Source organism: Anthonomus grandis, chromosome 20, assembly GCF_022605725.1.
Source record: "Anthonomus grandis grandis chromosome 20, icAntGran1.3, whole genome shotgun sequence".
Lineage (NCBI taxonomy): Eukaryota > Metazoa > Arthropoda > Insecta > Coleoptera > Curculionidae > Anthonomus > Anthonomus grandis.
The window spans coordinates 3,619,303-3,645,457 of NC_065565.1; the positions used below are offsets into that span (position 1 = coordinate 3,619,303).

Here is a 26,155-nt window from a genome sequence, read left to right on the forward strand (position 1 = left end):
ACCATCCCATTACAACTAATAGTCTTTTTATCTAAACCTTACTGGAACTGTACGAGGTATTATGATTTGAAACTGTCGACAATTTTAGTGGGGTGCACAATAAATATTAAAGGTGACAGTATAATACTCTTTTACCCTTTTCTTAATCTGCATCTACCATTTATAAAGCCTTCATATAAGCTTATACCAATTAAGCCTTCATTTTCTTCAGATTCACTTATGTTTATTGACTTAAAAATAATGATTTTGTACGTCAACTTTCCTGAGAGGATTTGCAGTACTGATAATATGTTTTTCAACAAACGATTGTCTTCAATAAAAAAATATTTATATCCTTTGTCTTGTTTAAGCATACATAAGTATTTTGGCCTTAATCTAGATTTTAAGATACCAAGCCATTATATATAAAGGATAACCAATGTAGGTTGTACTTACTATTAAGATACCAGATTATTTAGAATGAAACTACTTCAGATTTTTCTATTTGTTCTTTTTGCGCTATGTATTATTTTCGGAAGTAGTGAAGCGAGTTGGTTGAAGAAAAAGCTTAAAAAATTGGTAAGTGATTTTTTTTTAAGAAATATTCACACTAAGATGTGCGGTAATTGTATAGGATACAGAAAAAAAAATTAAACCATTGTTTTTTTAGGAAAAGGATGTTCGACGAGTTAGAGACAGAGCGAGAGAAAACATGGATGTTGTAGCTGGTTACACAGGGGTCGCAGCTGCAGCCGGCTTACTTCCGGGAAGACGATAATTTTTAAAAACACGAACAAGCTCTAAATGTTCAGATAATATTTGTGTACATGTGTATTAAAAACATAAGATTTTAATTGATTTACCATATGTTTTTGTTATTACTTACAACAATAATGAATAATTCATCACTGAAATCTAATTGGAAAAAAATTGAAAAAATGCTTTTAACTTTTTAGAAGTATCTATGATATGATTTGATGACATTTATTAATCATTTGCTATCGCAGATCTTCCAGTAATATTGAATAATTTAACATTAAAAAAAAATTAAACGAGTTAGATCAGGCGAACCAGGGGACCACTCAATACATCTTCTCTTTCAGATCCATTGACCTGGAAATCTATGATCTAAATACCTGGCATAAAATATTAATGTTTTAAAAATATATTTTTTAAGTGTTCTTATGGTGATTAATTAATTAATCCTTTACCTATACATATGTCCTAGAAATGGTATTTTTCTAGAATAACTGTTTAATCGTAGTTTACTTTTTATTTCAAAACAATTATTTCCCCTTTTTCATTTGTCAATGATCAATTCAAATGAACTATGTTTCATTTATATGTATACAAAATGAACCAATTCATTCATTGTGTAATTTTAGGCGCCCAACCTTGACTTACTCATACATTATTGGAATTATCGCCTTTGTTAGTAACGAGACATAAAACCGTACGATTATTGTAACACTACTTTGTGTTATTTGCTGCAAAAGATAAGCCATGCTAATAAATGCCTAGCGCTTAATAATTACGCTCGAAGAAAAGGGGAAGTACCTTATTATGGGATTGCAGACGACTGTTCGGTACTTCCTTGCAATTTTTGCGAGGGCCTAAGTAAGTATAAAATCAAGCAAACCAATGCTGTTTGTATTAGTTCTCTATTTAACTTTGTTCTCTAACAAACTACAGTGATAATTCAATCGATTATCCATCGACATTAAGATGAAACTATTTGTCGTATTTTTGTTTGTGCTTGTTGCTTTATCTGCCATGTTTGGTACCACTGAAGGTGGTTGGTTAAAAAAGCAACTTAAAAAAGCTGTAAGTACTCTTTTATTTATTATCTTAGTCATATGGTAAAATATGCACAAAAAAATTTATTATGACAATTGAAAATAATTTATGCCAATCACTTTTATAACATTTTTTATCCATTATTTACGGACGTATTTTTAACAGCTGTATATTCATTTTGTTGTTTATTGTTTCACCACTTAGAGATATATGTAAACAATTTTTATTATTTATTTAATGTGTCTTTATTTATCAAAAATGTCATAAACATCTTAAAAAAATATTTTTTTTATAATAAATTTTAGGAAAAGGGAGTAAGGAGAGTACGTGATAGGGCACGAGAAAATTTAGATGTCGTGGCTGGATATACCGGTGTTGCCGCACAGGCTGGTGTACTTCCTGGACGATAATCCAATTAGGTTAAATTAGTTTAATATATGTAAAAATAATGTTCCTAATGATATTTTATATTTATTTAATTAATGTAGCTTAATAAAATTGTCAAATTTAGAAATAATCTATTTTCGAATTTATTCCATTGACCATTTATTACTGGCAAACAGGGACGGATCAAGATATCATTAAATATATAATTATTCAACGATTTTTTAGTAAATTTTTGTTTTTGTTTTAAATATTTATTAATATACATATATATAATTACATCAAATTTAAATAAACAGTTATATTAAATTTAATGTTGACTATATATTTTCTGCAAAAACATTGTTTTTTATCGACATAACCCTTACCCCCCCACCTACCCCAAACATTTGCCCAGTAAGAAATTCTCTTCAAAATTCACTACAGGTGAAAAAAAGAGAAAAAAGAAAGTTTGTTATAGTGCAGAAGTTATAACAAGTGAGCAGGTGTTGAGACGTCTAAAAGACAAAGCAAAAACAAAAACCAGCAGATCAGAACCACCTCAGAAATTGTTCGACGCTGAAGACGAATTTCCACTCTCCAAGTTTATAAGAGTACCTGCAAATAAAAACAAAAAAAATAATATTAAGACTTTAAGAAAAAAAAAGACGTGCTTTAAGTGATACCTCTTCTAAAGAAGACCTAAGTGATGTTCCTCTTTTAAGTGAAGATGACTTGGATGACATTGAATCTTTTAAAGATTTTTTACAAAATGATGAGGACTTGCTTACCTTTTCTAAAGCCATTTCTAGTGTAGAAGCTAATGAAGGGTGCTTGTAAAGTTTTTAGGAAAAAAAATATTAAACATTATGTGGCTCAGGTAATCAAGGTAGAACACGATGAGGTTACCGTTAAATACTTGAGGATATTTCAGATGTTCAGAAGGCTGATATTATTTCGATTTAGCCTGCTCCAGTATTTGATCGAAGGGGTGAAGTAAGTTTTGCTATTTCGTTTGACAGTTACAATATTCAATAAATTAACCATTTACTGATAGTTTAAAAAAAACATATATTTTTAGAAATAATTTTTACGTTCCTTAATTATTTTTGTTAGTTCCTGAAGTTTTGTGAATTTAGAAATAAAATTGTTAATTTTGTAAAAAAAAATATTAGTTTAATTTTTTTAAAGTTTGTAAAATGGTAACAGTAAAAGATAAAATTAAGCAGTAAAAACCACATAAAAACTTAATGTGCAGAAAAACGGTCTTCCCCCAACAAAGGTTCCACAGCATTAGATATGTCGGCAGCATGTAAAAACGCACTTGCCCCGTTTTTAGGGGGCAAGAGCGATTTTGGACATGACAATGAAAAAATTGCATTTATTAAAAAATGTTTGGTTTTTATTTAATATTTGTTAGTTTGATTACAAACATTCCAAAAATATACAAAAAAAACTATCTGCCCTATTTAAAATATTAAAAAAAAAATATTGGTTCTTTAAGTGTTAATAATACAAAAAGTGGCCGCACTTGCCCCAACTCACCTTATATACATATTTTCTGCAAAAACATTATTTTTTATACACAACCCTTATTGAAGTTTCAATTCTATTGAAAAATCACTGTTTTTCATCCACACTGTTCAAACTAATAACGCTGTTTTTATACTAAATATTTATACATAAAATAATATCAAATTTAAATAAACAGTGTTATTAAATTTAATGTTGACTATATATTTTCTGCAAAAACATTGTTTTTTTTATCGACATAACCCTTACCCCCCCACCCACCCCAATTATTTTCCCAGTAAGAAATTCTTTTCAAAATTCACTATTTTTCGCATTCAATCTAATAACACTGTTTTTGTATTAAATATTTATTAATATACATATATATAATTTTATCAAACTTAAATAAACAAATTGTGTTATTAGATTGGATATTAACGACGAAACAGCTATTATTCATGCGTGTTATTTTAAAAAACAATTTCTTCATGGTAAATTGTGTAGGGTGAGTGAGGGGCCTAAGGGTAGGGTTATTGAAAAATGTTTTTTTTTTTTGCAAAAAATAATTGCCTAAGAAATAAATCCTTCTTAGAAAATTTATAGGTGATAAAAAAATCTATAATTTTGGGTCTACACTTTTCTCACATAACCTTAAGGTTTTCGAGAAAAATGTGAGAGATCCTATTTTATTTCTCGAAAGCAAGACGTATAACTATAAAAATTGCACTAGTTGCGCAATTTTTTTTTCACAAATACCTATATTTAATATATACTTAATACTTAAACCTTTAACTTTTAAAGCATAATGATTGTTTATTATTTACATAATTAGATATTCAATTACTCAATATTTAACTCTACTTAGGGGCAAGTTTATTACGTAAAGTAAGTCAAGATTCAATACTTTGCAGCCAAATCGTTAAAGAAGTTAATGTACAGAATAGGAATCACAATCAAATTACCTAAAATCTTTGGTTTACTTCATAGTGTCTCATGCAGTACATATGCAAAAACGGCTTAATTATTAAATTATTAAATTTTACTTTGTTGCACCCCTTAGTAACGAAGTATGATCATACGTGCTTTACAGATAGTACCTACAACTAACCCAAATTAAATATACTTAACAAATCTTCATTCTGCAAGGTGAGTAATCAACTACCAATACTCCTATGAAATTTTAACTCAAAGAGTTTAACTGGCTCACATTTTTCAATCTAATTAATTAATAGAAAAAATATACCTTCTTCTCTACTCGTTTGCACTCTGTCTAATTGTCCTTTATTGGAATTTTGATGAATTTGATATCGTACGGTCGAGTATGAGAGTGGAAGTGATAGCACTATCGCAACCAATTTGATTAATAACAAAACGATTTTTATTAAGTGCACAATTGTGGCGCCCAACAAAAAATTTACACGAAGAGATTTCTCACTAGAGATTTACATGTAGTCAAAAGTTTGAATTAAATAAATTATATGTAGGTGAAAAATCAATAACAACAGATGTCTATTTACTAGTATTAATTTCAAGTACTAGTTTACTAGTATTAATTATTGGGATATCTGTAATTAGTAGTAGTGAAATTTAAATATTACGAACTTACTAATAATGATTTATGCATAAGTTAAATAAACATGATACTCATTTTAATCTAATCTCTTTAAATTAAAAGTTATTAAACAAGTTATTATTATTATTATCATTAAAAGTTAAAGAAAAATTGCTAATTTTTTGCTGCAAAAGCTTGTAGCGCATTTTGCAAAGAAAGTATGAAAAGTATAGTAATACCCAAATTATATGCTGCTGCTAATTTTTTTTTATCAAAATTTAATAAAATCATGAAATTAAAGAACTAAGAAAATAACCTTCTATATATTTTATTCAAGTGAAAGAAAAATCCAAGTAAGTGTATTCAAGTTATCTGGCTTTTAACCATTTTCTACTTAAACTAAAATATCTGAAAAACTATCAAAAATAAAAACATAAAACTTTTACCATTGGATCAAAAAAATAACATTCTACAAATTTTATTTAGGGCAAAAAATTAATTATGACCGTAATTTCATGCATAACCTAATTATACCATAAAATTTTATGAACTTTCTAATAATTTATGCATAATTTAAATGGACATTTTTTAGTAATTACGTATTAATAATAACGCATTTAAATAATATTAATAATGTACAGGTTTATATTTTTATTGTTCGTCACAATATAGTTTTTTTATGGTTCAAATGCAACATAAAATAGACATTTTTTTATTTGTACTAAAACTATGTATTCATTTGTATTTTGTCCACGTACAAACATTAATTGTATGTATTTATAATTTATGTTTTTATTATATTCTGTGTTGTGCTTTTCGTTTGTTTTTTTTTGTATATTTTCATTTAAATTATGTTATTAGTTTTGTCAACACAATTTAAACGTATGAATTATTTAAATATTAAATTAATTTTTGAATAGTTTTTCATTTATTTTAAGGTATTTAAATGATAAGAATAATGTACAGTTTTTTTTGTTTGTTTATTATAAAATTATATATTTTTTTTTAAATAATTTTTTATGCTTTAAATGTTTTTTAATTTATCTAGCAATAAATTAAGGAAATGTCTAAGTAAAATTACATGGCACGCATTTTATTCTATTCTCTTTAAATTAAATGTTATAAAAAATTATTATTATCATTAAAAGTTAAAAAAAAAGCAACAAATTTTTAAATTGAATGAACTTGTAGCAAAAATTCCATTTTATAAAGGAAGTATAAAAAACATAATACTAATGGATATGACGCCTAAATATCTTGTTATTGCTAATTTTTTATAGTCAAAATTAAATAAAATCTGCATGAAATTAAAGAATTAAAAAAAAATAATCATCTACATATTTTATTCAAGATAAAGAAAAAATACAAGTTATCTGGCTTCTAATCCAGACAGAAGTGAAGTATCCTTACTTCCAACGAACTTCTATTTAAACTGGAATATCTCAAATCTACTAAAGATAAAAACATGAAACTTCTGGCATTGGTTTAAGAAAATAACCTTCTATAAATTTTATTCTGGGTAAAAACCAATACAAATAAAAGTTTCCTAGTTATCCGGGTCCTAATCTAGATGAAAGTCTAAAAGAGATATCTCAATAATAGACCTATGCCTAGTAAAAGTGAAATATCTTAAAAACTACTAAGAATAAAATTATGAAACTAATAAAATTTTATTATCGACAGAATTTTCTACATAATCTATTCAGGATAAAGAAAAATCCAAGTAAGTCTTCCAAACTTATTTGGCTTCTAATCCAAATTGAGGTGAAGTAGCCCTACCCCCGACCAACTTCTACTAAAACTTAAATATCTCAAGAACTATCAAAGAAAGAATTATGAAACTTTTAGCATTAGATTAAGGGAGTAACGCTCTAAAAATGTTGTTTGGAACAAAAAATAATCCAAGTAAAACTTTCCGAGTTATCCAACTCCTACTCCAGATGAGATTCGAAGAGGGGTTTGCCTGATCTACTTCTACTAAAACTCAAATATCTAAAAAACTAATAAAAACAAAAATATGTAACTAACAGCACAACATCATAAAAAGAATTCCCTAGAGTACTATATAAGATACAAAACAATTCAGTTAAAACATTCCATGTTATCTGGCTTCCAATCCAGATTCCAAGAAAAACACTAGAACCTAAATACCTCAGGAACTATTAAAGACAAACATATGAAATCAATTGCATTATATAAAGCAAAGTATTTTTAATGATTTTTTAGAAGCATTTGACAGTAGTGCTACTGTAAAATTACCTAAAAAAAATTTTTTCCTAAATACCCATCACATGAATTTGTATGCATATTAAAATCTACGCACACATAAGAAGTTATAAATGCTATCCTAAACTACCATTATTTAAAGTACGCGTCAAGTGTTATTCAAATAGATTGCCATTTCATTCTAACAGCATGCTGCTTTAAGTCACTTTATGGACAATAAAGTAGTGCATTGGATGTTTTTTTGTTAAATGTGGTTAAAATGTCGCTATTTGAAGTAGTAAGTCGCTACTTGGTTAAGGAATTTAAATTTAGTCTTCATAATCGGAGTACAATAATTGACACCGTGGTGAGTGAACCTTAAAATCTAAAATATTTCAAGGTTCAGCTCAATCACCAGTCAAACGAGGTACATCAGGTATCAAAGAATTAAAAAAAAATATTCTAGTAATTTCTAGAAAAACTACAAAGACTTTCCCTAGGAAAAATCCGTATAAGGAAAAAGTGTTTTAGTTACAAACAAAAAATTTCTCTATTTTATTTGTCAAATAATAATAGTTTTATATATGAAATTCTTCTGAAAAATCACTGTTTTTAGTCTATGTTATACAATATAATAATGCTGTCTTATAGTAAGCATTCATATGTAAAATTATATCAAATTTAAATAAATATATATTTTCTGCAAAAACTTTGTTTTTTATAAAAACAACCCTTAACCCCCCACCCACCCTAAATATTTGCCCAGTAAGAAATTCTTTTGAAAAATCACTGTTTTTCGTTTCATATCTAATATGACTATATTTGTATTAAATTTTTATTAAGATACATATATATAATTATATCAAATTTAAATAAACATACTGTGTTTTTAGATTGGATATTAACGACGAAACCAGTTATTTTTCAGCGTATTTAAAAAAAAAAATTCTTGGAAACAACTTCTTACTGGTAAGTTGTGTTGGGTGGGTGGGGGAGTAAGGGTAGGGTTAATAAAAAACGGTTTTTTTTGCAAAAAATAATTGCCAAAGAAAAAAATGCAATAGTTGTACAACTTTTTATAGCAAATATCCTTTTTTTTATGTTGTATCTTAAAAGGACCGTTATATCTATAGTAAAAACCCGTTTTTTAGCTCTCAAGTTCAAAACAACATCATGAACATTATTTAGAATTAATTTATTTGTAATTATCTTTCGGTTCAAATAAATACAGCAATCATTACTTTCTTGGACTGATAACGCTTCTTAAGAGTAGTATGGGTCTTTTATTTTAGATGCAACCTTATTATGGCTTTCCACAATTATTGTTTTGGTGAAAATTCTAAACATCCAACTATTACGTGTTCATCTGCTTGCATATTCGTTCATTGGTTTAAAGCAAATTTTCTCTTAAATTTTCTTGATAAATTTTCATCAGGATTTCCTGATCCTGGATAGCACATTTAATACCCTCTTTTTCCAGATACATATTTCCTGACTTAATCTTAATTTTAATTAATCTTCTTTCGACAAGGCAAGGTATTTTCCATGCATTGATTTTTTACGCTATTATTCTCTAAGTTCAAATCAATTTTGGGTCTTTATTTTATTTATTTCGTTTTTGCATATATTAATATTTTATGTAATTTTTTTTTTAAATTTTTATCCAATATTCATATATTCTGTGTGCGACAAATGCGTAATTTCTAGATAAACTACAAAGAATTTTCCTAAGCAAAATTCGTATAAGGAAAAAGTGTTTCATTTCAAAAAAGTTATTTCCCCTATTTTATTTGTTAACTAATAATTGAAATAAGCTACGAAAAGACCAATTCATTGATAGTCCAATTTTAGGCGCCCAACCTTGACTTATTTATACATTATTGGAATTATCCGCTTTGTTAGTATCGTGACATAAAACCTTACGATTATTGTAACACTACTTTGAGTTATTTACTGCGAAAGATAAGCCATGCTAATAAATGCCTAGCGCTTAATAATTACGCTCGAAGAAAAGGGGAAGTACCTTATTATGGGATTGCAGACGACTGTTCGGTACTTCCTTGCAATTTTTGCGAGGGCCTAAGTAAGTATAAAATAAAGAAGACCGATGCTGTTTGTATCAGTTCTCTATTTGACTTCTTTACAACAAACTACAGTGATAATTCAATCGATTATCCATCGACATTAAGATGAAACTGTTTGTCGTATTTTTGTTTGTGCTTGTTGCTTTATCTGCCATGTTTGGTATCACGGAAGGTGGTTGGTTAAAGAAGCAACTTAAAAAAGCAGTAAGTACTCTTTAATTTATTATCTTAGTCATATGGTAAAATATGCACAAAAAAATTTATTATGACAATTGAAAATAATTTATGCCAATCACTTTTATAACATTTTTTATCCATTATTTACGGACGTATTTTTAACAGCTGTATATTCATTTTGTTGTTTATTGTTTCACCACTTAGAGATATATGTAAACAATTTTTATTATTTATTTAATGTGTCTTTATTTATCAAAAATGTCATAAACATCTTAAAAAAATATTTTTTTTATAATAAATTTTAGGAAAAGGGAGTAAGGAGAGTACGTGATAGGGCACGAGAAAATTTAGATGTCGTGGCTGGATATACCGGTGTTGCCGCACAGGCTGGTGTACTTCCTGGACGATAATCCAATTAGGTTAAATTAGTTTAATATATGTAAAAATAATGTTCCTAATGATATTTTATATTTATTTAATTAATGTAGCTTAATAAAATTGTCAAATTTAGAAATAATCTATTTTCGAATTTATTCCATTGACCATTTATTACTGGCAAACAGGGACGGATCAAGATATCATTAAATATATAATTATTCAACGATTTTTTAGTAAATTTTTGTTTTTGTTTTAAATATTTATTAATATACATATATATAATTACATCAAATTTAAATAAACAGTTATATTAAATTTAATGTTGACTATATATTTTCTGCAAAAACATTGTTTTTTATCGACATAACCCTTACCCCCCCCACCCACCCCAAACATTTGCCCAGTAAGAAATTCTCTTCAAAATTCACTACAGGTGAAAAAAAGAGAAAAAAGAAAGTTTGTTATAGTGCAGAAGTTATAACAAGTGAGCAGGTGTTGAGACGTCTAAAAGACAAAGCAAAAACAAAAACCAGCAGATCAGAACCACCTCAGAAACTGTTCGACGCTGAAGACGAATTTCCACTCTCCAAGTTTATAAGAGTACCTGCAAATAAAAACAAAAAAAAATAATATTAAGACTTTAAGAAAAAAAAAGACGTGCTTTAAGTGATACCTCTTCTGAAGAAGACCTAAGTGATGTTCCTCTTTTAAGTGAAGATGACTTGGATGACATTGAATCTTTTAAAGATTTTTTACAAAATGATGAGGACTTGCTTACCTTTTCTAAAGTCATTTCTAGTGTAGAAGCTAATGACTGGGTGCTTGTAAAGTTTTTAGGAAAAAAAATTATTAAACATTATGTGGCTCAGGTAATCAAGGTAGAACACGATGAGGTTACCGTTAAATACTTGAGGATATTTCAGATGTTCAGAAGGCTGATATTATTTCGATTTAGCCTGCTCCAGTATTTGATCGAAGGGGTGAAGTAAAGTTTTGCTATTTCGTTTGACAGTTACAATATTCAATAAATTAACCATTTACTGATAGTTTAAAAAAAACATATATTTTTAGAAATAATTTTTACGTTCCTTAATTATTTTTGTTAGTTCCTGAAGTTTTGTGAATTTAGAAATAAAATTGTTAATTTTGTAAAAAAAAATATTAGTTTAATTTTTTTAAAGTTTGTAAAATGGTAACAGTAAAAGATAAAATTAAGCAGTAAAAACCACATAAAAACTTAATGTGCAGAAAAACGGTCTTCCCCCAACAAAGGTTCCACAGCATTAGATATGTCGGCAGCATGTAAAAACGCACTTGCCCCGTTTTTAGGGGGCAAGAGCGATTTTGGACATGACAATGAAAAAATTGCATTTATTAAAAAATGTTTGGTTTTTATTTAATATTTGTTAGTTTGATTACAAACATTCCAAAAATATACAAAAAAAACTATCTGCCCTATTTAAAATATTAAAAAAAAAATATTGGTTCTTTAAGTGTTAATAATACAAAAAGTGGCCGCACTTGCCCCAACTCACCTTATATACATATTTTCTGCAAAAACATTATTTTTTATACACAACCCTTATTGAAGTTTCAATTCTATTGAAAAATCACTGTTTTTCATCCACACTGTTCAAACTAATAACGCTGTTTTTATACTAAATATTTATACATAAAATAATATCAAATTTAAATAAACAGTGTTATTAAATTTAATGTTGACTATATATTTTCTGCAAAAACATTGTTTTTTTTATCGACATAACCCTTACCCCCCCACCCACCCCAATTATTTTCCCAGTAAGAAATTCTTTTCAAAATTCACTATTTTTCGCATTCAATCTAATAACACTGTTTTTGTATTAAATATTTATTAATATACATATATATAATTTTATCAAACTTAAATAAACAAATTGTGTTATTAGATTGGATATTAACGACGAAACAGCTATTATTCATGCGTGTTATTTTAAAAAACAATTTCTTCATGGTAAATTGTGTAGGGTGAGTGAGGGGCCTAAGGGTAGGGTTATTGAAAAATGTTTTTTTTTTTTGCAAAAAATAATTGCCTAAGAAATAAATCCTTCTTAGAAAATTTATAGGTGATAAAAAAATCTATAATTTTGGGTCTACACTTTTCTCACATAACCTTAAGGTTTTCGAGAAAAATGTGAGAGATCCTATTTTATTTCTCGAAAGCAAGACGTATAACTATAAAAATTGCACTAGTTGCGCAATTTTTTTTTCACAAATACCTATATTTAATATATACTTAATACTTAAACCTTTAACTTTTAAAGCATAATGATTGTTTATTATTTACATAATTAGATATTCAATTACTCAATATTTAACTCTACTTAGGGGCAAGTTTATTACGTAAAGTAAGTCAAGATTCAATACTTTGCAGCCAAATCGTTAAAGAAGTTAATGTACAGAATAGGAATCACAATCAAATTACCTAAAATCTTTGGTTTACTTCATAGTGTCTCATGCAGTACATATGCAAAAACGGCTTAATTATTAAATTATTAAATTTTACTTTGTTGCACCCCTTAGTAACGAAGTATGATCATACGTGCTTTACAGATAGTACCTACAACTAACCCAAATTAAATATACTTAACAAATCTTCATTCTGCAAGGTGAGTAATCAACTACCAATACTCCTATGAAATTTTAACTCAAAGAGTTTAACTGGCTCACATTTTTCAATCTAATTAATTAATAGAAAAAATATACCTTCTTCTCTACTCGTTTGCACTCTGTCTAATTGTCCTTTATTGGAATTTTGATGAATTTGATATCGTACGGTCGAGTATGAGAGTGGAAGTGATAGCACTATCGCAACCAATTTGATTAATAACAAAACGATTTTTATTAAGTGCACAATTGTGGCGCCCAACAAAAAATTTACACGAAGAGATTTCTCACTAGAGATTTACATGTAGTCAAAAGTTTGAATTAAATAAATTATATGTAGGTGAAAAATCAATAACAACAGATGTCTATTTACTAGTATTAATTTCAAGTACTAGTTTACTAGTATTAATTATTGGGATATCTGTAATTAGTAGTAGTGAAATTTAAATATTACGAACTTACTAATAATGATTTATGCATAAGTTAAATAAACATGATACTCATTTTAATCTAATCTCTTTAAATTAAAAGTTATTAAACAAGTTATTATTATTATTATCATTAAAAGTTAAAGAAAAATTGCTAATTTTTTGCTGCAAAAGCTTGTAGCGCATTTTGCAAAGAAAGTATGAAAAGTATAGTAATACCCAAATTATATGCTGCTGCTAATTTTTTTTTATCAAAATTTAATAAAATCATGAAATTAAAGAACTAAGAAAATAACCTTCTATATATTTTATTCAAGTGAAAGAAAAATCCAAGTAAGTGTATTCAAGTTATCTGGCTTTTAACCATTTTCTACTTAAACTAAAATATCTGAAAAACTATCAAAAATAAAAACATAAAACTTTTACCATTGGATCAAAAAAATAACATTCTACAAATTTTATTTAGGGCAAAAAATTAATTATGACCGTAATTTCATGCATAACTTAAATGTACACGATACCTAATTATACCATAAAATTTTATGAACTTTCTAATAATTTATGCATAATTTAAATGGACATTTTTTAGTAATTACGTATTAATAATAACGCATTTAAATAATATTAATAATGTACAGTTTTATATTTTTATTGTTCGTCACAATATAGTTTTTTTATGGTTCAAATGCAACATAAAATAGACATTTTTCTATTTGTACTAAAACTATGTATTCATTTGTATTTTGTCCACGTACAAACATTAATTGTATGTATTTATAATTTATGTTTTTATTATATTCTGTGTTGTGCTTTTCGTTTGTTTTTTTTTGTATATTTTCATTTAAATTATGTTATTAGTTTTGTCAACACAATTTAAACGTATGAATTATTTAAATATTAAATTAATTTTTGAATAGTTTTTCATTTATTTTAAGGTATTTAAATGATAAGAATAATGTACAGTTTTTTTTGTTTGTTTATTGTAAAATTATATATTTTTTTTTAAATAATTTTTTATGCTTTAAATGTTTTTTAATTTATCTAGCAATAAATTAAGGAAATGTCTAAGTAAAATTACATGGCACGCATTTTATTCTATTCTCTTTAAATTAAATGTTATAAAAAATTATTATTATCATTAAAAGTTAAAAAAAAAGCAACAAATTTTTAAATTGAATGAACTTGTAGCAAAAATTCCATTTTATAAAGGAAGTATAAAAAACATAATACTAATGGATATGACGCCTAAATATCTTGTTATTGCTAATTTTTTATTGTCAAAATTAAATAAAATCTGCATGAAATTAAAGAATCAAAAAAAATAATCATCTACAAATTTTATTCAAGATAAAGAAAAAATACAAGTTATCTGGCTTTTAATCCAGACAGAAGTGAAGAATCTTTACTTCCAACGAACTTCTATTTAAACTGAAATATCTCAAATCTACTAAAGATAAAAACATGAAACTTCTGGCATTGGTTTAAGAAAATAACCTTCTATAAATTTTATTCTGGGTAAAAACCAATACAAATAAAAGTTTCCTAGTTATCCGGGTCCTAGTCTAGATGAAAGTCTAAAAGAGATATCTCAATAATAGACCTATGCCTAGTAAAAGTGAAATATCTTAAAAACTACTAAGAATAAAATTATGAAACTAATAAAATTTTATTATCGACAGAATTTTCTACATAATCTATTCAGGATAAAGAAAAATCCAAGTAAGTCTTCCAAACTTATTTGGCTTCTAATCCAAATTGAGGTGAAGTAGCCCTACCCCCGACCAACTTCTACTAAAACTTAAATATCTCAAGAACTATCAAAGAAAGAATTATGAAACTTTTAGCATTGGATTAAGGGAGTAACGCTCTAAAAATGTTGTTTGGAACAAAAAATAATCCAAGTAAAACTTTCCGAGTTATCCAACTCCTACTCCAGATGAGATTCGAAGAGGGGTTTGCCTGATCTACTTCTACTAAAACTCAAATATCTAAAAAACTAATAAAAAAAAAAATATGTAACTAACAGCACAACATCATAAAAAGAATTGCCTAGAGTACTATATAAGATACAAAACAATTCAGTTAAAACATTCCATGTTATCTGGCTTCCAATCCAGATTCCAAGAAAAACACTAGAACCTAAATACCTCAGGAACTATTAAAGACAAACATATGAAATCAATTGCATTATATAAAGCAAAGTATTTTTAATGATTTTTTAGAAGCATTTGACAGTAGTGCTACTGTAAAATTACCTAAAAAAAATTTTTTCCTAAATACCCATCACATGAATTTGTATGCATATTAAAATCTACGCACACATAAGAAGTTATAAATGCTATCCTAAACTACCATTATTTAAAGTACGCGTCAAGTGTTATTCAAATAGATTGCCATTTCATTCTAACAGCATGCTGCTTTAAGTCACTTTATGGACAATAAAGTAGTGCATTGGATGTTTTTTTGTTAAATGTGGTTAAAATGTCGCTATTTGAAGTAGTAAGTCGCTACTTGGTTAAGGAATTTAAATTTAGTCTTCATAATCGGAGTACAATAATTGACACCGTGGTGAGTGAACCTTAAAATCTAAAATATTTCAAGGTTCAGCTCAATCACCAGTCAAACGAGGTACATCAGGTATCAAAGAATTAAAAAAAAATATTCTAGTAATTTCTAGAAAAACTACAAAGACTTTCCCTAGGAAAAATCCGTATAAGGAAAAAGTGTTTTAGTTACAAACAAAAAATTTCTCTATTTTATTTGTCAAATAATAATAGTTTTATATATGAAATTCTTCTGAAAAATCACTGTTTTTAGTCTATATTATACAATATAATAATGCTGTCTTATAGTAAGCATTCATATGTAAAATTATATCAAATTTAAATAAATATATATTTTCTGCAAAAACTTTGTTTTTTATAAAAACAACCCTTAACCCCCCCACCCACCCCAAATATTTGGCCAGTAAAAAATTCTTTTGAAAAATCACTGTTTTTCGTTCCATATATATTTGTATTAAATTTTTATTAAGATACATATATATAATTATATCAAATTTAAATAAACATACTGTGTTTTTAGATTGGATATTAACGACGAAACCAGTTATTTTTCAGCGTATTTAAAAAAAAAATAATTCTTGGAAACAACTTCTTACTGGTAAGTTGTGTTGGGTGGGTGGGGGAGTAAGGGTAGGGTTAATAAAAAACGGTCTTTTTGCAAAAAATAATTGCCAAAGAAAAAAATGCAATAGTTGTACAACTTTTTATAGCAAATATCCTCTTTTTTATGTTGTATCTTAAAAGGACCGTTATATCTATAATAAAAACCCGTTTTTTAGCTCTCAAGTTCAAAACAACATCATGAACATTATTTAGAATTAATTTATTTGTAATTATCTTTCGGTTCAAATAAATACAGCAATCATTACTTTCTTGGACTGATAACGCTTCTTAAGAGTAGTATGGGTCTTTTATTTTAGATGCTACCTTATTATGGCTTTCCACAATTATTGTTTTGGTGAAAATTCTAAACATCTAACTATTACGTGTTCATCTGCTTGCATATTCGTTCATTGGTTTAAAGCAAATTTTCTCTTAAATTTTCTTAATAAATTTTCATCAGGATTTCCTGATCCTGGATAGCACATTTAATACCCTCTTTTTCCAGATACATATTTCCTGACTTAATCTTAATTTTAATTAATCTTCTTTCGACAAGGCAAGGTATTTTCCATGCATTGATTTTTTACGCTATTATTCTCTAAGTTCAAATCAATTTTGGGTCTTTATTTTATTTATTTCGTTTTTGCATATATTAATATTTTATGTAATTTTTTTTTTAAATTTTTATCCAATATTCATATATTCTGTGTGCGACAAATGCGTAATTTCTAGATAAACTACAAAGAATTTTCCTAAGCAAAATTCGTATAAGGAAAAAGTGTTTCATTTCAAAAAAGTTATTTCCCCTATTTTATTTGTTAACTAATAATTGAAATAAGCTACGAAAAGACCAATTCATTGATAGTCCAATTTTAGGCGCCCAACCTTGACTTATTTATACATTATTGGAATTATCCGCTTTGTTAGTATCGTGACATAAAACCTTACGATTATTGTAACACTACTTTGAGTTATTTACTGCGAAAGATAAGCCATGCTAATAAATGCCTAGCGCTTAATAATTACGCTCGAAGAAAAGGGGAAGTACCTTATTATGGGATTGCAGACGACTGTTCGGTACTTCCTTGCAATTTTTGCGAGGGCCTAAGTAAGTATAAAATAAAGAAGACCGATGCTGTTTGTATCAGTTCTCTATTTGACTTCTTTACAACAAACTACAGTGATAATTCAATCGATTATCCATCGACATTAAGATGAAACTGTTTGTCGTATTTTTGTTTGTGCTTGTTGCTTTATCTGCCATGTTTGGTATCACGGAAGGTGGTTGGTTAAAGAAGCAACTTAAAAAAGCAGTAAGTACTCTTTAATTTATTATCTTAGTCATATGGTAAAATATGCACAAAAAAATTTATTATGACAATTGAAAATAATTTATGCTGATCACTTTTATAACATTTTTTATCTATTATTTACAGACGTAACTTTAACAGCTGTATATTCATTTTGTTGTTTATTGTTTCACCACTTAGAGATATATGTAATAATTTTTATTATTTAGTTAATGTGTCTTTATTTATCAAAAAGTCATAAACATCTTAAAAAAATATATTTTTTTAATAAATTTTAGGAAAAGGGAGTAAGGAGAGTACGTGATAGGGCACGAGAAAATTTAGATGTCGTGGCTGGATATACCGGTGTTGCCGCACAGGCTGGTGTACTTCCTGGACGATAATCCAATTAGGTTAAATTAGTTTAATATATGTAAAAAAAATGTTCCTAATGATATTTTATATTTATTTAAACAATGTCAACAAGCTTAATAAAATTGTCAAACTTAAAAATAATCTATTTTCGAATTTATTCCATTGACCATTTATTACCGCCAAGCAGGGACGGATCAAGATATCGTTAAATATATATTTAGTCAACGATTTTTAAGTAAATTTTTGGTTTTGGTTATAAAATAATTATATATAGGTATATTAATAAACTCTCTACTTTCACAGCAAAAATATCGGTTAACTGACAAGTGACGTCATCATGCTCTTATATCTTAAATACATTATTAAACAAAAAAGCAGAATCTTTCAGACGTAAAGGGAATTTTAATATAAATTTATCGAAAATCATTGCCTAAGAAGGGAAAACAGTTCGCTGACGTAAAGAAAAATTTAATTTAATTGATGAGACAATTATTGAAAATCGCTCAGGTGAATAAAAAAAATATATTCAATAATGACACAATGAGTGGGCCGACGTAAAGAGAAGATAACCTTAAATTTGCTGTAAAAACTAATGATTTATTAAAAAGAGAATTTGCCTACGTAAATAAAAATTTAATTAAGCGAGAGACTGAAGTTGACGTAAAGCAATAATTTAACATAAAATTAAATGCAAAAAATTATAATAAACCATTTTACATAATTGGTCCCTCGAGCCGGATTTTCGCGTTTAAATACCAATATCTTAGCAACGAACAGAGAGGACAATATCATGTTTTTTTTTGGTCGTTTCTATACTCTATTTCAGAAGTGTATAGAGCAATAAACTGGGGAATTCCGTTCTGTTTGGCTACATTTCGTGGTAGTTCATAGGCGCAGGTACTTATAATATTTATGAATTTAATTTTCACGGATTAAATGCCTTTATTTTGAAAGAGATTAAATACTAAATAAATACTTTTAATCCTTTTGTATAGGTACCTATCTTTTAACGCTTTGTAACATGCAAAAATGGGGTCAGATAATATATACAGACTATAAATACTTTTAAATCATATTTTAAACGTTAGTAGTCACTGCTACGCTGTAGTGTAATCACAATATTATTATCCCAATATTTAAAAAATTGAGGTATTCAGTCCAACGAAAAGATGTACTAAAAATTCTCCACTATCGCTGAGTGAAAAAGTTATTATTTTAAATGTACATGATTGCATAAAACACGATTACCCTAGTTTTACTGTGCAAGAAATTGTTGAAAAATGTTCTCGAATGAGTGGAATTGGAAAGTCCACCATTTTCAAATTGTTGCGGGAAAGAAAAGTAGCAGGTCAAGTGGAATCTCCCAAGCAAAAGCCAGGACGACCTACAAAAGTCCTTGATGAAAATGCTAAATGTATAATTAGAAGAAAAGTTCACTCTTTTTATTTTAAAAAGGAAATACCCACCCTAGACAAAATTTTAATGGAGCTTGGCCGAGATGACAGTATTCCGTTGATAAGTAGAAAACTTTTATGGAAAACTTTAAAAAATATGGATTTTGTCTGGGAAAAGCATAACCGCAAAGCACTTTTACTGGAGAGCGACGAAATTGTTTGTTGGAGACGACAATACTTGAGAAGTATCAAGCAGTACCGCAGGGAGCAAAAGAAAGTTTTTTATCTTGATGAGACGTGGATTAACGAAGGTTATATAGTCCAAAAAATGTGGCAAGACAAAAATATAACCAGTGCTCGCCAAGCTTTCATAGAAGGCCTGTCTACGGGTATTAAAGTACCTTCGGGAAAAGGAAAAAGACTTATAATCACACATATTGGAAGCGAAGAGGGATTTTTAAAAGAAGGTCTGCTAACCTTTGAGTCGACTCGCACAGGAGATTACCATGAAGACATGAACTCAGACATTTTCGAGGACTATTTTGGTGAAATGATAAAATTTCTTCCGGCTAATTCGGTGGTGGTTATGGATAACGCAAGCTATCATTCACGGCGAATAGAGAAGACGCCAACTTCAAGTTGGAGAAAGCAAGAAATTATCGATTGGCTGACTGCAAAAGGTATTGCGTTTGAAGCAAATTTGATAAAAAAATAACTGCTGGCAATAGCAAACTTACACAAAACTCGTTTCATGAAATACGCCGTGGAAGATATAGCCGAAAAATATAATATAACTGTACTGCGCTTACCGCCATATCGTTGCGAACTAAATCCTATAGAACTGATATGGGCGCAGGTAAAAGGATTTGTAGCAAGACAAAACACGACTTTTAAAATGAAAGATGTTAAGCTACTGTTTGATCAAGCCATTACGGAAGCGACACTAGAGAATTGGCGAAAAGCAGTCCAGCATGTAATTAAGCAAGAGGACAAAATGTGGGATCTTGACAACCTCATCGATCAGACAGTCGATCCTTTAATTATAATGTCAAGAGGTGATGACAGTTCGTCAGATGACGAAGAAGACTACAATCTATTATAATTTAAAATTGTTATACACTGTTCAAAAAGTGCCAGATCCAAAAGTGACATTTTCAACTGTTTTACTCTACATATTATGTTCAATAAATTTGTGAAAAAAATATATTATTCCATTTAAACAAAAGTAACTTTCTAAAATAAAATAGCATTAAAGTACATTAATTATAAGGTAAAAAACAAGTCCCAGTTGCACGCCTTTGGCGAACCGTTTTCAATGTTTATCAGTGGGTAACAATGGGCAAAACTCATAAATTGACCCAAAACCGGGTGGCACTACCTGCAATCAACGAAAAGAAAGAATTTTACATTGAAACTAATACCCAACTAAGGTAGTGGCATAAAATATTGGTGGATCACCAGGTACCACTTTTGCATACCTAATGAGGTTTTATTGCTCTACACACTTCTGAAATAGAGTATAGTAATTTTTACATAAATTTATAAGATTTAATTTAAATTTCAGATTTGATAATTCTCGCCTGTTCCTGTTGTTTAGAATTCTTGCATTTTTCTTTTAACCAAATGGGTTTTCCTATGTTCCGCTCGGCGACGCACCACCCGGTATACGTATATTCTCACCTATAAATTTCTTTAGAATTTTTTTCTCAGGCAATTATTTTCTGGAAAAAATTGTTTTTCATTAACCCTACCCTTACCCCCCCACCCACCCCACACTACTTATTAGTAAGAAAATGTTTTAAAAAATCATTGTTTTCCAAAAAATATGCACGAATAACAGCTGGTTTGGTCGTTAATGTCCAATCTAATAACACAGTTTGTATAAATAACCCATAAATGGAGGACATTCTTTACCAGAAGCGTCTGACCGAAGTTATTGTATAATTTGTTAAACAAATTACTATTTAAATTTATATTTTAAAATATGGATAAAAATATTTGTTCAATTATTTTTGTTTGCTTACTTGTATGGTTAAAATTTTTTTTTTTTATGAATGCAATTTTGTTATCTTTTTGCTGATTAATTAATCTTTGCCACTAACCTAGGATAAGAATTAAAAGGTCTTTTACACCTTATAATTATATTATTATGTTTACTCGTGCATACCGGTATCACTATAGTCACTGTTGGATCGAGTTACACCATATTAAAAATATGCACTACACTCGCGTTTTTACTTATTTTAGTACCTATAAATACATTGACTTAAAATTATACAAAAATACAATTTTATTGAATAAAATGTTGCAACCTATTTTTGTGTACACTAATTTCTATACCATTTTCGTCTTTTACAATGCAATTTACCCCATCTGACCTTATCACTGAAAAGGGACCCTTGTACCAAGGATCAAATTTTGTTCTATTTTTATTAGTCAGCATAACTAGGTCTCCGGGTTTTAAATGCAAACTTTGTGTTTTATTTTTATCATATTGAATTTTACGCATTTCTTTGGATCTTGAAATAAATTCATAAGCGCGCTTACTCGCACATTGCAGCCTGTATCTTACTTCTTGATAGTACGCATCCATATTATAAACTGGATCAATTCTGGTACTGAAAAGAGCCTCATCGGTAACCGCCTTGCGTGCAAAGACTAGCTCAAACGGTGTATAATTATGATATATACTGGGTGTTGTATTGTAGCAAAAACTGTAATATCTTATCCAATCATCCCAATCCGTCTGTGCATCATTTATATACATTCTTACATATTCATTTAGGACTGTGTGGTTTCTTTCGCATCCCCCGATAGTTTGGCTGTAATACGCAGTCGAAAACTTATGATTGATTTTCAAAAGTATTGTTAACTGATCTAACATCTCATTCTTATATTCCGTTCCCAAATCAGTTCTTATTTCCTTCATTGGGCCATATATTAATATGCATTCGTCCATTATTGCTCTTGCAACTGTGGTCGCTTCTTTATTTGGTATTGGTACTACGATAATATATTTGGTAAGTTCACACTGTATCGCAGTACAGTATCAATACACGTAATATCGAAAGCTTTCTGAGGTGTGGGAGTGCAAACCATAGGTTCTATATGTAGAGATCTCTTTTTGTTTAGTTGGCATTTTAGACAGCTCTTTACATACAAGGAAACATCTCGTGACATTCCTTTCCATCGGTGCTCAGTTCTTAGCTTTTTAAGCAATTTTTTCCGACCATTGTGTCCTCCAAAGAGTGGATTATCGTGATACTTCTCTATCAATCTTGATTTTTCTTCTCTATTCTTAATAATTTCAGGATCCTTGTATAAAGTAATACTTATATTTTTCAATATAGATTGACTAACTTCTTTTAATTGCTCATTTATATTTAATTTTAAATATTTTAGTTTATAGTCACTAGCCATTTTTTCTAGCTGAGATAGTATTTTCTCTAAAGAAATGCTATCGTTAGTGATCTGTATTTTTGTTTTAGCGCTGAAACCTTTGTTACCCAGAAGTATCCTAAGATAATTGGGTCTAAAGTCAAACTTAATTATTGGAAATTTGTAAATACTGAAATTGTCTAAGGCCTCATATATTTTTGGATCTCGTTGCTTTATCGTGATGTTTTCTTCTCTTACTCTCTCAGATAAATAACTATCATGTTGTTGATTTCTTGTCATCGATCTTGTGACTGCCAAAATTTGTAAAGACTGATTTTGTAGATTTTTTAGATCATTTATACTTATTCTTGATAGTGCGTCTGCGCCAACGTTGTCTTTACCCTTAATGTACTGAACCTCAAAATCGTATTCTTCAAGGTCCAATCGCATTTATGTTAATTTTGATGAGGGGTTTTTCATTGAGAATAAGTATACAAGCGGCTTATGGTCTGCTTTTACCAAAAAATTATTGCCATATAAATAAGGTCTAAAATGATTTATTGCAAAATGAATAGCCGTTAACTCTTGCTCAATTGTAGCTTTATTAGCTTCGCCTTTAGTAAATGATTTTGTTGCATATGCTTTGGGTAGCTCTTTACCAATAAATTCTTGTGCTAAAATAGCTCCACACGCTTCCTTAGCGGCGTCTGTTGTTACAATGAAATTCTTGCTAAAATCAGGATTAGATTAATTAAGGAATTTTTTAGTTTTTCAAATGAATTTTGATAATCAGGAGTCCATTTAAATTCTGTATTTTTTCTGTTTAGCTTGTTAAGCGGTTTTGCAAAAGTACGAATAAACCTCCTGTAATAGTTACAAAATGCGACAAAACGTTTAGCTGAGTCGGCATTAGTTGGGATACGATAATAATTAATAAGTTTTTAATCACATCGTATTTTGATTCATCTGGTATTACTCCTGAATCTTCTTGATGATTTCTAGAACATCCTATAACAATAAGATCATCCATGTAAAGAATTGATTTTTCAGGTGTCAAACCTGCAAAAGCCATTGTCTCCCAAAGCCTTGAAGCTGTTTGGACTTATTTTTAAACCAAGTGGTAATCTTGTATATCTATAAGATCCTGAGCTTGTACTAAAGCTGGTTATATCTCTTGAATTTTCTTGCAAGGGTATTTGATGAAACCCTGCTTTAAGATCTAAAGTAGTAAAATATGTCATCAATTCTTGGCAATGAAAACTTGTCTGATAATAATTTTTTATTTAATGCTCTTAAATCTGTAACTAATCTCCACGAATTTTTTTCCATTTGCTGACTTTTTAGGAACCAATAAAATTGGACAATTATACCATTTTGTAATAATTTTGAAACTTGTGAATTTATTTCTGGAGTCTGTGAATGTGGTGTGCGATAATTTTTTATGTAAACTGGTGTTGGATCTGCAAGTCTCAATTCTTGTTTATAAAAATTATTGGTTATTAATTTGTCTGTGTTTAACCCAAAAATATCTGAAAATTCATGATATAGCTGAACAACTTCTCTTTTTACAAAAATATGCATATTCTGATTTAATTCCGCGTCCAAAGCTTTGTTTCTATTTTCTGTGTCACAATCGTAATTATAAATATGATAGTCGGCTAATTTTGCAGTTTCGATATTGGCATTTTTTTATTACAACACTGTCTAATGTAGCATTTACTATTCGTATAACAGGGCTTGTCCTTGACACTATTGATCCAGCAACAAAAATTCCTGGAGAAATTTCCTTATTTAGTACAACAGCATCCTCTGTAAGATTTTCTAATTTTTCGTAAAATCTCGCATCTAGGTGGTATTATCAAGATGTCATCTTCTCGACTATTATAAATCGGTAGAGTGATGCTCCTATTAGAATTTAGCAATTTCATAGTCCAATTAGCATAATCTAAATAACACTGGTATTTACAAATAAAACCACGACCTAAAATACCATCAGATGGGATCGGAAAATCTTTGCTTACTAAATGAAATGAATGTTCCACTGAATAAGCATTTTTAAAGTTAATTTGCGTTGTTGTCGTACCTAATGAATGTGTTATACCGTCTGTTATACCTTTGATTTGACTTGCGTTTGATTTATTTACTATTTGCTGTGGATTTATTTTTGTTCTCTTAATTAGTGAAATATCTGCTCCAGTATCAATCAATAATGTTATGTTGTCATTCCTCGTCATTTCCAAATTAACCACTACAAAATTAGAGAGGTCCAAATTAAATATATTTAGATTTCCCCCACTGGACCCAAATGGGGTTTTCAGATTGCTGATTTTCATACGTCCTGACAAAGGCATTACCTCTGCCTCTTTGTGCGAATCTTCTATTAAATCTACCTTTTCTATTTCCACTATAACCTCTAAAACTTTGAGGAGGAAGGGTCAGGTACCTGGTATTATCAGTTTGACGCTGGTATTGCCCTTCATAACAATAATTGTTTCTACCCCGATAGTAATTTCCTCGCCTTGGCTTGTGCTGACTTGATGTGAACAACACTGCAGATGAACCGGATTCATTGCTCATATTTACAAATTTAGCTATAGCTTCTTGACAAGTTCCAAAAGTTCCAGCTTCCAAAATTAATTTTATTTTTTCTGAATCTGAATTTGTTTTTAGAGCTTTTACAAAAATATTTGAAGCATATTTCTCGGCTACAGAAACTGGTACACCTTCGTTAATATTTGCTCTCTTCAATTTTGTGGCTAAGTACTCCACTTCTGCAGCGTATTTGGACGGCTCTTTGCTATGCTGTCTAAGAGATAGCAATTTTGCTGATATTAGCTCTGAGCTTTCGCTTATTATGTCACTTTTTATTTTATAACTAATATCGGCTAAAGAGTCTCCATCCCCGATTAAGTCTTTAGCTTTTCTTGTCAATTTTGTTCTAACATAAGCTACAGCATTTTGCTCATTGCCTTCGCAATTAGCTTGCAACAGGCTAAGTGAATCTAAAAATGACTGAAGCCTATTGACTGAACCATCAAATTCTTGAGACAAAATCTTGCTGGCAAAGTTAAAAAATTCGATATTTGTCATTGCCATTTTTGTAAGTGTCTGTATTTTCTGTTCTTGATACGTATTGCCTAATTCCGATTCTTGTTCTTCTTCTTCTGTGACAGTTTGTGTTGACAAAAAACAATATTTTTGTAGAAAATATTTATGCAACATTTAATTCAATAACACTGCCTATTTAAATTTGACATAATTTTATACATAAATATTTAATAGAAAAACAGCGTTAGATAATATGAATAAAAAACTGATTTTTCAAAATAATTTCATCAAATATTTGATGTGTAGTTATCGAGTTTAAAAACCAGATATCTAAATACCGTGTCAATTTTTTTTTAATTTTAATGCTAAAATTTTCTCTCTTT

The 26,155-nt window shown here is 28.7% G+C and overlaps 2 long non-coding RNA genes across 3 annotated transcripts; both read left to right on the plus strand.

Moving 5' to 3' along the window:
• The first annotated feature begins 430 nt into the window (after positions 1 to 430).
• Positions 431 to 837, plus strand: LOC126747931 (uncharacterized). Its single transcript, XR_007664531.1, has 2 exons — positions 431 to 558; positions 650 to 837. It is a non-coding gene; the product is annotated as an uncharacterized LOC126747931 (long non-coding RNA).
• A 538-nt stretch (positions 838 to 1,375) lies between these two features.
• Positions 1,376 to 18,093, plus strand: LOC126747850 (uncharacterized). Of its 2 annotated transcripts, none has more exons than XR_007664446.1 (2): positions 1,376 to 1,803; positions 17,877 to 18,093. It is a non-coding gene; the product is annotated as an uncharacterized LOC126747850 (long non-coding RNA). The 2 variants fall into 2 exon arrangements; XR_007664445.1 differs by lacking the exon at positions 17,877 to 18,093 and adding an exon at positions 9,975 to 10,367.
• Positions 18,094 to 26,155: the final 8,062 nt, after the last annotated feature.